At 44.0% G+C, this 12,725-nt stretch overlaps 1 protein-coding gene across 4 annotated transcripts in view; it reads right to left on the bottom strand.

The window, feature by feature from the left end:
• The window catches only part of Rin2 (Ras and Rab interactor 2), a 206,732-nt gene that overhangs the window by 73,733 nt on the left and 120,274 nt on the right, over window positions 1–12,725 (bottom strand). The gene's annotated exons all lie outside the window — the stretch shown is intronic.

Genomic DNA, 12,725 nt, shown 5'->3' with positions numbered 1-12,725 from the left:
AGAGGGAGAGGGGGAAGAAGAGGAGGAAGAGGGGGAGGGGGAGGAGGAGGAAGAGGAGGAAGAGGAGGGAGAGGAGGAGGGGGAGGAGGAAGAGGAGGAAGAGGAGGGGGAAGAGAAGGAAGAGGAGGAAGAGGGGGAGGAGGAGGAAGAGGGGCAGGAGGAGGAAGAAGAGGAGGAAGAAAAAGAAAGAAGAATAGGAAGAGGAAAGAAAGGGAAGGAGAGAGAGAACTTCAAATTGAGGTCTTACTAAATTGTCTAGGTTGCTCTGTCAGTCTATTTTCCAGGCACACCTTGAACCACTGAGCATCCTGCCTCAGCCTCTCGAGTTATGGGGAATCCAGGGCTATGCTACCAGGCTAAAAGATAGAACAAAATCATCAAACTTGTCATTATGGTTCTTGTTCATCTTGAAGTAGTACAGAGCCCATACACTTTCTACTTTGACTTGTCTACAGGTTTTTATTTACACACATTTGTTTGTAAGCCTTCGATAGCTCTGGAATCAAATTTCGTATGTGACATAAAATCAGGACTGTGCCTGGGCTACACAGCAAGACTCCGTCTTAAGGAACCAAACAAAAACCACTCCAAAATTAGCAAAGCAAATAAAATATCATCAAACCTACAATCTTACACCAACAAGCCTTCAACCCTGAGATGACTACTTCTGTCCCTCCAAAATGAAGCCCTAGAAAACTAAGGACACTGTGTCCCTTATGTGTGATGGACCAGGTGCCCATTACTTTAGTATGCCAGATCTTCCTTGGACCTGAAAATCCCTGTGAAGACCTGGCTGCTGGCAGCCTTGTTCAACACTTGTACTTCACCACGGGGACTTCCCAAACCCTGGCAGAATACGCAGACGACGACCCCACCCTCACAATCAGCCCCATATCTCCTGCCAGGAGACATGCAGCTGCTGGGACCAGTTTTGTCTGTTACACAGAGACCAAGAAGGATCCCACCCCACCCCACCCCCACCCCACCCCCACCCCAGGGTCAGTCTTCAGCCAGCTACCCAGCTCCCTCATCTCCTACAGGATGACTCTGAAACAACAGCATGTCCTCAGGCTTCTTTTAGATGGACTCAAAGCCACCTTCAGGGGACTGCTCAGTAGTGGAGACTAGACTAAGATGTTTCCTTCTCTCTGCTCAACCCTGATCCCTAAGATACTTCCATAGAAATGTTCAGCTCTGGACTCTGACGAATGCAACCTCAGAAGCCTTCTAGCTTCCTCCTTGGACCCAAACCTTAACCATTCTAGCTGCTGGGCTTGCCTGAGGGTAATTTCTGAAGTTCACGACTCTCCCAAGTGTCCTTCACTGAAAGTCACTTCCCCAGGCAGGTCTTTTTTGTGTAGAGCTGTGTTCACCAAGCCCAGAGCTGTCCTCATGAATGAACTGAGCGCTCTTCCTTCTCCCAGCTTCCTCTTGCTAACTTCCCTGTTTGTTTGCCTTCCAGACAAGGGGTAAATCAGGACACTGAGGAGATAGAGCTCTGACCAGTCCCTTATCCTCAGCTGGGCAGGATGGGGAAGTAGGAGAAATTATGATAGCTACTATAAAGGGGCTGCTGAAGACTCAGAGAGATGGTTAGCTTGTTTTTTTTTTTTTGTATGTGGGATATGTGTGTGTGTGTGTGTGCGCGCGTGCTGTGTGCAAACAGACACATGTGACATGAAGTAAAAAGGCAATAATGAAGCCATGTGTTGGTGGCTCATGCCTTTAATTCCAGCACTCAGGAGGCAAAGGCAGGCAGATCTCTGTGAGTTCGAGGCCAGCCTGGTCTAGAGAGTTCCAGGTCAGTCAGGGTTACATAGAGAAACCTGTCTTGAAACAACTGCCCCTCCCCCTGCCAAAATAGGGATAATGATGAGAGGAGGGCAAGGTCCAAAGGGAGGAGAGGTGAGGTGAGAATAGGAATATCATGAGGGACAGAAAGACTACACATTGCTTGGTTTCTCATGTATGCAATCTAGATCTGTCTGTCTGTCTGTTTGTCTGTCTGTCTATCCATCCATCCATCCATCCATAGCCCTATACACATATGGGATATGAAACCAGGATGAGAACTATCTGAGCTGAGGAAAGGGGCTAGCTGGATGGGAAGAGGAGGGAAAAGGGAAGATAGTGGAGGGTAACATGGACAAAGTGTGTGTGTGTACATTTATTGTGACAGTGAAACGCGCTGTTTTGTAAGCTAAGTTAAAAGTTTTTCCTAAAGCATTATGCTCAGGTCTGTTCCCTTTACCACAGTATAAGGTCTCACTGTGCTACCATTTGCTTTAAAGCATGCTCCTCTTGATAATACATTGTGAGCCTCATGTGCTGACAGGTCAGAGAGAACAAAGATGGTTCCATGTTGCCAGCCATGGCTCATCAACATGGTGGAGGCTGCGGGGAGTATGGTTAGGCATATCACAGACTCAGTATCAGTGCCAGAGCCCTGGCCCACAGACACGCCAGTGGCCTCCCCTTCCTGCTTATGCCTATGTTTTCAGGTTCAGTGATGTGCTATAGAATAGAAGCACTTTGAAGAATGGACTTCTGTGTGTCTTCACTCTTTCTACAGCACTGGTTTGCTTTAGCAATAGCGTTTTAAACTTGATTTTGTATTTTCATTGTTGTTTTATATTTTATGAAGTGTTCATAAACCAGGCATAGTGAGCCATTCCTGCAATCCCAGCACTCTGAAGGCAGAGGCAGGAAGATCTTTGACTTTGAGACTGGAATGGGTCACATAATGAGTTCCCGGCCAGCCTGGGCTGTGTATGTAGTGAGACCCATCATAAAGAAAAATAAAATGTTATACTGTTCTAGGTTACAATGAGGAAGAACAATAAATGATTGTGTTCTGTCAAATTCAAGTTATTTCTAATTTTAAACTCTATGTCACAGATCACCAGGGACTGCGCACACCTTGGGAGACTCTGAAATCCTGCAAAGCTCAGACCTGAGGCGCCCTGATTGATGCTTTCACGAAGCTGAGGATGAAGAAGTCCGAGGTTGCATGAGCTAAGTTCTAGTGACCTGTTTGGTTGTCATGTTAAGCGGTAGACACACCATGTGCAGGGGGGACTAGCATCCTGGGATTTACCAAATCTGCCCTGCCTCTGCGTTCGCCAATCCAGTGCCTTCATTTCTGTGGGCGTGGCCAGGGCTCTTGGGAGGCATCCTGTTGTGGCTGAACCAGAAGCCTGAGCAAGCGGAAATGTGCGTAGTGCACAGGCACTCTTGGGGAAACACAAAGCCTAGGAAACAAAAATCTAGTCTGATAGCTCCGGTGTCTTTCCAGCCTTCAGACAAACCCCTTCAAACCCCTTCGGAAAGCGGCTTGAGGAGTTTCAGATTAACATCAAGGTTCCCTGTCAATGTATCAATTTAGCCCACAGAGCCTACTTGTATAGTTAAGAGAACAATGCAAAACTGGAAAAAAGGTTTTATGGCTGAGGGGTGGGGGTGGGGCTGGAGACGCAGCTCAGTGGTTACGAAAGCAAGCTGCTTCTCTAGTAGGTGGGAGTTCGGTTCACAGCACTCACAGGACAGCTCACGACTGTTTGTAACTTCAGTTCTAGGGGATCTGATGCCCTCTACTGGCCTCTGTGGGTACTGCTAGTGATATGAGTGATATGCAGATGGACATGTAAGCAAAACGGTCATACACAAAATAAATAACAAAGTTAATAAACACACACAGAGTTACAACTGGGCATCAACAAGCCAAACTCAGTGCCACCTGGAATATCAATTTGTTTGACTCTTTGGACAAAGGCCCAGACTATAAAACCAGATGCTAGCTTGGGAACGATCCAAAAACCACCAAGGATTTGTTTAGTAGAAAACAGAACATCATAAATTTTGGTTTTGTTTTTTTTTTTTTTTATTTTCTTATATGTCTTTAAGCATTAGGTTGAACTGTATAAAGTTGTGCTGTTTATGGGCCAAATAAGTGTTAGATAATCACTGGTTAAATAATTGCTAAATCAAGACTGGTAGATATATCAGCTGCCTTGCAGAAGATGTTAAAACCAGTTCAAGATGCTGTTCTTAAGAACAGTACAGTTGATTTATACCTGTAATCCCAGCACTCTGGAGGCTGAGGCAGGAGAATTACAACTTAGAGGCCAGCCTGGGATATATTTTCTCAGAGAGGAAAGGACAAAAGGAAGCAAGGAAAGAAGGAAGAGAGAGGAAGGGAGGAAAGAGGAAGAAGTAGGGAGGGGAGAGGGCTCAGGAATAGGGAGGGAGCAAAGTGGGGTGGGACAAAGCCTGTGAAGAAAGAGGGGGTATACTTTCATGCACTGATTATATTTGCCTTTTATATGTGTTATGTGGTTGATTTTTGTTTGTTTTTGTTTTGTTTTTGAGACAAGGTCTTAGAGGCTTAGCCCAGGCTAGCCTCTAACTCAAGATCATCCTGCCCCAGTCTCCCAAGTGCAGTAAGACACTATGTATGACACTGGTCTTCCACTGACTCTTCATTTAATAGTTTCTGCTCCTTGGAAACAGTTCTTAAAGCTGTTGATCTGGCCGGGAGGTGGTGGCTCACGCCTTTAATCCCAGCACTTGGGAGGCAGAGGCAGGTGGATTTCTGAGTTTGAGGTCAGCCTGGTCTACAAAGTGAGTTTCAGGACAGCCAGAGCTACACAGAGAAACCCTGTCTCAAAAAAACAAACAAAAAAAAAAGCTGTTGATCTGGGGCTGGAGAGATGGCTCAGCAGTTAAGAGCACTTGCTGCTCTTGAAGGTGACTTGGATTTTACAGCCACATAGTGACTCATGACCACCCAAAACTTTAGTTCTAAGGGATCCAACGCCCTCTTCCAAACAGTATGGGCACACACACACACACACACACACACACACACACACACACACACAGAGTATACAGACATACACATAAGGCCTAACACTTAAACACATAACATAAGTCTTTTTAAAAAGCTATTGATTTTCTCATTAGTGAGAAAAAATAATCTGCAACATACTGTTTTATGCTGTTATAACAGAGTACCTGAGGTTGGGGTAATTTATAAACAACAGGTTTATTTCTTACAATTCTGGCGTGCAGGAAGTCCAGAAGTTGCATTGAGCACAGGCTATACACTGAGCATAGGCTATACACTGAGCACAGGCTATGCTGAGCCATTCCATGGAGGTGCAGACGTGTGTCAGAGAGGAAGGCGGTCACAGCGATCCTTTCTCCAGAGCCTATCCTCCAGGTAAGCAAGCCACTCCCACGATGACAGTCTGAACACATTCTCCAGGGAAGAGCCACAGAGACCTCAGTACTTCCTTAAGGTCATGCTTCATCACCATTGCAATGAGGAATTCATCTCTAACACAGAAACCTTGGGGGACGCAGTTCAGCCAAAAGCACCCCTGGATTTTCACTTCGCTGCAGTTAGCCCTGGACTTTGGGATTATTTATTCTGAAAGGCTTATCAGCTGAGCAGTCTTGGTCTTGGTGCAGGGATGGCTTATTAGGGGGTGTCATTTAGATTCTGAAGACTTCAGTCTCCTGAAGGCTGAGTGGGTGAGTGGGCCTCTCTGATGCTCCTTCCAACTCAACCCTGGTGTTCCCAGCTGCCCCACTGGGCCTTCCCTAAGTTTGGGGTCACACTCACTTCCTTTACTATTTTTTTTTAACTTCCTACAGAGCAGCTGTCTGTAGTGGGGTTTCTTCACACACCAGAGGAAAAGGAATGACTGACTCACTCTTTCTGGAGAGCCACCCAAATACACAGGTCATCATTTTAAATAAGAAACCTATCAGATTTAGTGTTTCCAACTCACTGAACTGACCCAAAGAAATAGACATGTGAAAGACTGTTCTCAGCAGGACAATTTATAACACTGAACCATGGAAAAAGGACTAGATGTCTAGCAACTGTGGGTAAACAGTGCGATACAGCAAGACAGTGGAATACTGTGCAGCCTACATATGGCGAATCTGGTGTGTGTTATTGAGATGAAGATGCTGAAAGACAGTATGTGTCCTCTGAGTCCACTAAAATCATATATATATATGACTATAGTGAGTCATCTATATATATAAAGTATGTGCGTATGTGTGTGTGTATGTGTATGTAATGATGCAATAAAATAGAATTATAAATAGACAAAGCAAAAACCTGGACAGGCTTTTATGCTTTTTTCTGGTGTTCTCTGAGCCCATTTACATTGGAATTACTGCAGGCACAACACCTTACAGGCAAAGGCCCTTTTCCATTTTTACCTTTATAAAAACTTCTAAACTGATTCACTTTTTTTTCCTCTCAAAGGAAAAAAAAAAGGGGGGGGGCTGGAGAGATGGCTCAGCAGTTAAGAGCACTGGCCACTCTTCCAAAGGACCAAGGTTCAATTCCCAGCACCCACATGGCAGCTCACAACGTCTGTAGTCTGTAACTCCTGTTCGAGGGGGATCCAAAACCCTCACACAGACATACCTGCAATCAAAACACCAATGTGCTTAAAATAACAATAAATTATATTTTAAAACCCCAGCTATCTTCATTAGCAGAAGACTAGTTCAGTGAGTGTAGAACAGGGGATGCTGTGAAGAACAGGGGATTAAGTAGCTGCCATGTTTTCTGGGCCCCTGGGCTTGGTTATTTAGTACTTCTGTGACAAGAGCTTAGTTCTGCCTTATGCAAATGGAAACATCAGGTCCCTGTATTGGTGCAGACCTTGATAAACAGTCTAGGGTGTTCTGTCAACAGCCATGGCTGAGCTAGTGAGTCATCTTCCTTCCTTCCCTGGAGCTGGGAAGCTAGTTACTAGTCATTGCCAAACTCACCTATCTCTCCCGGACAAGGTCTTATTATAGAAACCAGGCTCCTTCAGACTTCCCATGCAGCCCAGGCTTCCCTGGAATTTGGGATGCTTATACCCTAGCTTCCTGAGTGCGGAGACCACAGATTTGTACCACCACATGAAACTCTAGGCTATGTCTTCCTTCCTTCCTTCCTTCCTTCCTTCCTTCCTTCCTTCCTTCCTTCCTTCCTTCCTTCCTTCCTTCCTTCCTTCTCCTCTCTTCCTTCTAAATAAATCTCAATTACACACCAGGATTGACTTTAATATGGAGTCGCATTCTTTATTCCAAGCATTAGTTATGTGGAAGGTATTTTTTTTCCTAGTTAAAAAATACAAGCAAGCTCTATAATTTTCCTTGTGCCTTGTTGCTTCTCCCCAGCCCACACCAAATCCCTATAATTTCAAACTCAGTAAGCATCAGCGTCTATGAGCAAAGTATCATTTCCCCAGAGGTTTCCTTTCTCAGGCAGAGTAACATGGGATGTGACAATGTGATGCTGGATGACTTCCTTAAAGAAGTCACCGCTTCAGTGACACTTGGGAGCATCCATGGTGCTAACCTGTTCAGCATGATTACATAAAACTGCCCTGGATGCAGAGTGAACCGGTTGAGCAGTGTGCACGCAGGGCAGGGAACAGAGTGTGCCGGGTCCACCAGACCTGCTGGCTGAAGGCTCTCTATTGATGATCATCTTCCGGGAGTGCTTACTACCAGAATCACAGTGAAATGTACTTAGTGTCCCTGGGGACACTAGCCACAGTACTTGTGGCTTGGGTTTCTAATAAGAATAGTAAGTAATAAGAAGAATAGATCAAATGTTCAAAAAGGAAGAACTAGAGTCGGAGGCATGAATCTGCAACTTGCAACATCAGGATGAACATTTTGCAACATGGAGATGTTTTCTGTAAGCCCAGAATCATCATATCTTCTGACAACATATTCTCAGTTTAGAGAAGGGACGCGGGGCGGGGGGGAGGGGGGACTCTGAGAAGGGAATTTGCACTATAAGCAAATTACAGCCCGGTTATTCTCATTTTCATGAATATGATCAGCAACCTCAGGGGATGAGTCACTGAGATGTGAAACTTACTAACACACAAAGGCTTTGTTCCTCTCCGGGAAGCTCCTGAGGTTCTTGGAGGCTGACTGTTTCAGACAGGACTTTCATAGCAGGTACCACTGGTGCCTGCACAGGCCCCACACTCCACTTTTCCCTTAGGCTGTGCAAGTTTTCTACAGCAAGAATCTGAAGTCTCTATACAGAACCACCCCAAAACGCTGGAGAGTCAACATCACAGGGTGGCTCTCGGCTAGGGGCTGCCAGGAGTTGGAGCATGAAAGACCCAGCTCTCTCACTGGCTCAGTCTCATAGCCTCTGAGACTGACTGAGCCTGGTCTTGGCTGCCTTTCCTCCTTGCCTGACTTTCTGCTCCCCTGCTTGAGTTTCCTGAGTCCACCCCCTAAACAAAGTGAGTATCAGGATTCCACAGGTATCCAATTCTCAGATGTTCCTATCTGTTTTCAAAGAATGGTGTGGTATTTTCAAATAACCTACACAACCCTCCTATGCACCTCAAGCAATCCCTGGATCACTTATAGTTCCCCGCAAAGTGTAAGCACCATGTGAATTACTCTTATACTGTGTCATTTCAGAAATAGTGACAAGGAAGTTGACATATGCTCAGCACAGGTGTAATTGTTCCCCTTGATTTTTGTCAGTTATGTTTGGTTGAACTCAGAGATGTGAAATGCAGACACGAGATCCCCATCTCTACCAGCTTTAGCCATGTTCCCATTACCCCTAGTGAAGTTTAGTTATTTTGGACAGTGGTGCAGAAAACATGGGAGATACACATCTCTTGGACATACTGAGGTAGTTTCTTTTGGATACATACCTAAGAGTGGGAGAGATATTTATGAGAGAAAATCATGTTACAATAATTGAAGAAATTGAAAAATATATGACTAAATGAAAAGTTAGCTCACGCTTGTAAGTTGTAAGAATTTATATTACTAAGCTAGTCATACCATCCAAAGTATTCCACCAATTCAAGGAGATCTGTATTAAAATCCCAATGGCATTTTTCATAATAATGGAAAAAAGACAATCTTAAAATTTATTTGAAAGCACAGGATTCACTGAATAACCAAAGTATCTTGAACAAGAAGAATGAAGTTGGAATCATCAGACAAACTGACTTCAGAATAGTCTACAAAGCTATAGAAATCAAAGCAGTGTGGCACTGGCATAAAAACAGTAACATAGGCCAGTTATATAAAGCCCACCCTATAGAAAATGCTGATTTTTGACTAGTATGCAAACAACAGACCTTGTGAGTGGCAAAGGTGGTTTCTTTAAGGAATGATGCTGAGAAAACTGGATGTCTGTCTGCATGCTCAAGGGTGAAACCAGACCCCTAGCTCTAACTGTATGTAAAAATGACCTAAAATGGATCAAAGACTTAAACATAAGAACCAAATCTATGAAGCTATTAGATGATAGCATAGGACACTTCTCCATCATATTGGTTGGGCCACACATATTTTTGTAGTACAAAATCTCAAAAACAACAAAGGCAAATATATATATATATATATTTATATATATATTTATATTTATATATATATATATTTATATATATATTTATATTTATATATATATATATATATATATATATATATATTTATATATATATATATATATATATATATATATATTCCCCAAAAGGGTTATACCAAACTAAAAGCCTCTGCACAGCAAAAGAAATGAGAAGCATCTGAATTTTGAATATGGTAAAAGGTGTATAGACAGATAATATAAGAAACTCAAATAACTCAACAGCCCCCAGAACCATTATTAAAAATATAAGCAAGGGACCAAAATAGATATGCCCTTAAACTACTACATACAGATGGTCAATGGGCATCTGAGAACAAGGTTTAACATCACTAATCACAGGGAAATAAGAATCAAAATGAGTTTGGCCATGAGAGAGAAAACAATTGTTTCCCCACAAAACAAGGGCAGCTGTCCTGGCCCTAGAGAATGTACCCCTCTTACTGGCCTCTGTGTGGCTTAGTGTAGTCATCATGGAAAGCAACATGGAAGCTTCTAGAATCTCATCCCAGGTCCCTGAATCCATGGCACGCTTCCTAAGTAGTTCATCTCTCTCAGACAGCAGTCACTGAGATTTTTTCATTTCAAAATAGAGACTGAGATTCAATGTCAGTCCTGTCACAGGCTCACCGCAACACATGCTATTCGTGTTTCTTGTAAGTGAGTGGGCTCCGTAATTGGAGATTTAATTTTCCCATCCAGGGCAAGAGATTTGAGCAGCAGTCTTTAAAAATATACTGTCAACTGTGGAGGAACAGTGGAAGTGTTTGTGGCTCTCAGAAATGCTGGCGCTACACATGGGAAAATGGGTTAAGTACGGCGTGATGACCGAAGGCTATTATTAATCCTGAATAAGGAAGGACGCTCTGATGCAGGAGGCAACATTGGATAGATCTTGAAGATATTTTGCTAGATGAAACTAGTTAGTCAGAGAAGGATACATGTCGTGAGCCCACTCACAGGAGGAACCTAAAGCTGTCATCTTCACAGAAGCAGAGAATGCCGGTAACAAAGAGGAGAGGAAACCGCTGACTATTTGGTGAGGATAGTTTCAGTTTTGCAAGATGAAAAGAGTTTGGGAGCTGAAGGGTGGTGACGGTTGCATAATAATTTAAATGTACTTAATGCCAAAGAAGTAGACGTTGAAAAACGGATATAGTTACAAATTTTATGGGACACACACTTACCTACGATTAAAACAATAACAGAACCAGACACCACAGTAGTCTTTTGTTTGTGGGTTTTGTTTGTCTTGTTTGTGGGCTTCCTATTGCTACGGCATAGATGCTTGTTTGCTTGTTGACAAACCCATGCTGTAGAGACTCACTTTTAAAGAAACAACCATAATGACACAGTAACAGCTTCTGAATGGTGGTGACACTGAATGTCATCTGACATGAAGGCCTAGAGTAGCTCAAGTGTGAAGCGGCCCCTCCCCCACTGCACTGTCACTGGTTCTTTGCACAGGGGATGAGGTCATCTCTGTGTGGGACACGCTCAGATGCTGGGAACTAAATGCTTTCCCGGACCTGGTGGCATCAACTAGCCAGGACAGTAAAGCAAGGCCCTGCTGCTCAGTCGGTGGGGTGGTGAGGGATTACCATCATCTTGAGAAGGTCAGGATCTTTCTAATGTGGACCAGCCTTCTGCAATCGAGAAGCTGGACTGAGATATCCCAGGAGGGCCCATTTGATTGACAGAGATGACCAAAGTCGACAAGCTCAAACACCACCCCTCTCTCTTTGTGTTTATGGAGAAAAGTGGGGAGTCCCTGTCTTATCTGGCTTGTAGCGGTTTGCTCCAGGAGAGCACATTTTCTCTGACCAGATGACTTTTGTCTGAATCTAGTTGACACATAGTTGAGGAAGACTCTTGGAGCTGAGATAGAGCCTTGGAATCTGTTTTTAATGCTCAGCTTAATCTAGCTATCGAAACACGTAGAGTGGTAAGTCGAAAATAGGTGCAAGCTGCTGTAGGAATCCAGCTCCTGTGTATAACCTCACTATGCATAACTGCCAAGCCCAAGGTCCCCAGATGGATGAAAGAACACATAAATAAAATGTGGCATATGCATACAATGGAATAAAAGCCTTAAAAACAAATCCTGACGTGCTACCAGACGGCTAGGAATACAAGCAAAGGAAGACCTTGGAGTCCTTCAATGGGAGCTATGGTCTACCTCTCTTGTGTGGTCTCAAGGCCATGGCTTGCTGCACATCCAGATACTGGGCTCATTCGTGAGATTATTGTTTGTTTGTTTGTTTAGTTTTCAGTTGTATTGATTATTTTATTACCACTGTGATCAAAATGCTTGAAAGAAACACTTTGTAGAAGGAAGGATTAGTTGTGACTCACAGTTCTGGAGAGATCAGACTGTTGGAAAGGCATGGTGGAGACAGCCATTCACATCAGGACAAACTAGGAAGCAGGAAGCAGGCATGGACTGGTGGAAGTGGAGGCCTGTGTTCAGTTATCCCTTGTCCCATTTTCAATCGACCTGTGCTTCCAGCCCACCCAGCCCATGGCGTGGTGCCACTCATTGCTAAGTTAGACCTTCCCATTAGACTTCATCCTCTGGAAATGCCTTCATAGACAGGCGTGCTTCAGTCTCCTAATGATTCTAAATCCAGTCATGTTGACACTGAAGATTACCCAGCACACTGGTGACGTAGGAGGTGGAACCCTGGGCCTTGCACATACTGGGAAGTGTGCTGACACTGAGCCATGCCCCCAGATCTTGGACTCACTCATGTGAATCAGCCATTCTTATAGTCACAGCGTTATTTCTTGGCTTCACACATAAGCACCATTTAAAATCAGTACCAAGTATATGGACTTGGTGAAAATTCATTAGACTGAACACTGATGGGAGTCCTTCCTATGACACATGGCATTTCAGGAGGAAATGAAACATGGAATTGTCAGGACAAATGCAGTAGAATCATCTGGAGACTAAAGACTTGTGACAATGGGAGATCCTGACTGGATCTAGGAAGGTGGGAAAAGAAGTTCCTTAAGGACATAGCTGGAGCCATCAACAAACCCAGGGGATGGGCTACAGAAGGTTCTCAGGTCAACGATTAAGTGTTTTGGTTTTCATCATGGATTGTGCTGAAATAACAAAATTTATAGCCAAATGTGATGGCATAAACCTGTGTTCCAGAAATCTAGAAGCAGGGACAGGAGGACTTTGAGTCCAAGGCCAGCCTAGGTTCACAGCGACACCTTGCCTCAAAATACGAGAGAGAGAGAGAGAGAGAGAGAGAGAGAGAGAGAGAGAGAGAGAGAGAGA

This window comes from Mus caroli, chromosome 2 (assembly GCF_900094665.2).
Source record: "Mus caroli chromosome 2, CAROLI_EIJ_v1.1, whole genome shotgun sequence".
Lineage (NCBI taxonomy): Eukaryota > Metazoa > Chordata > Mammalia > Rodentia > Muridae > Mus > Mus caroli.
The sequence above is the reverse complement of the archived record's forward strand: the minus strand, read 5'-3'. Positions and strand labels throughout refer to the sequence as shown.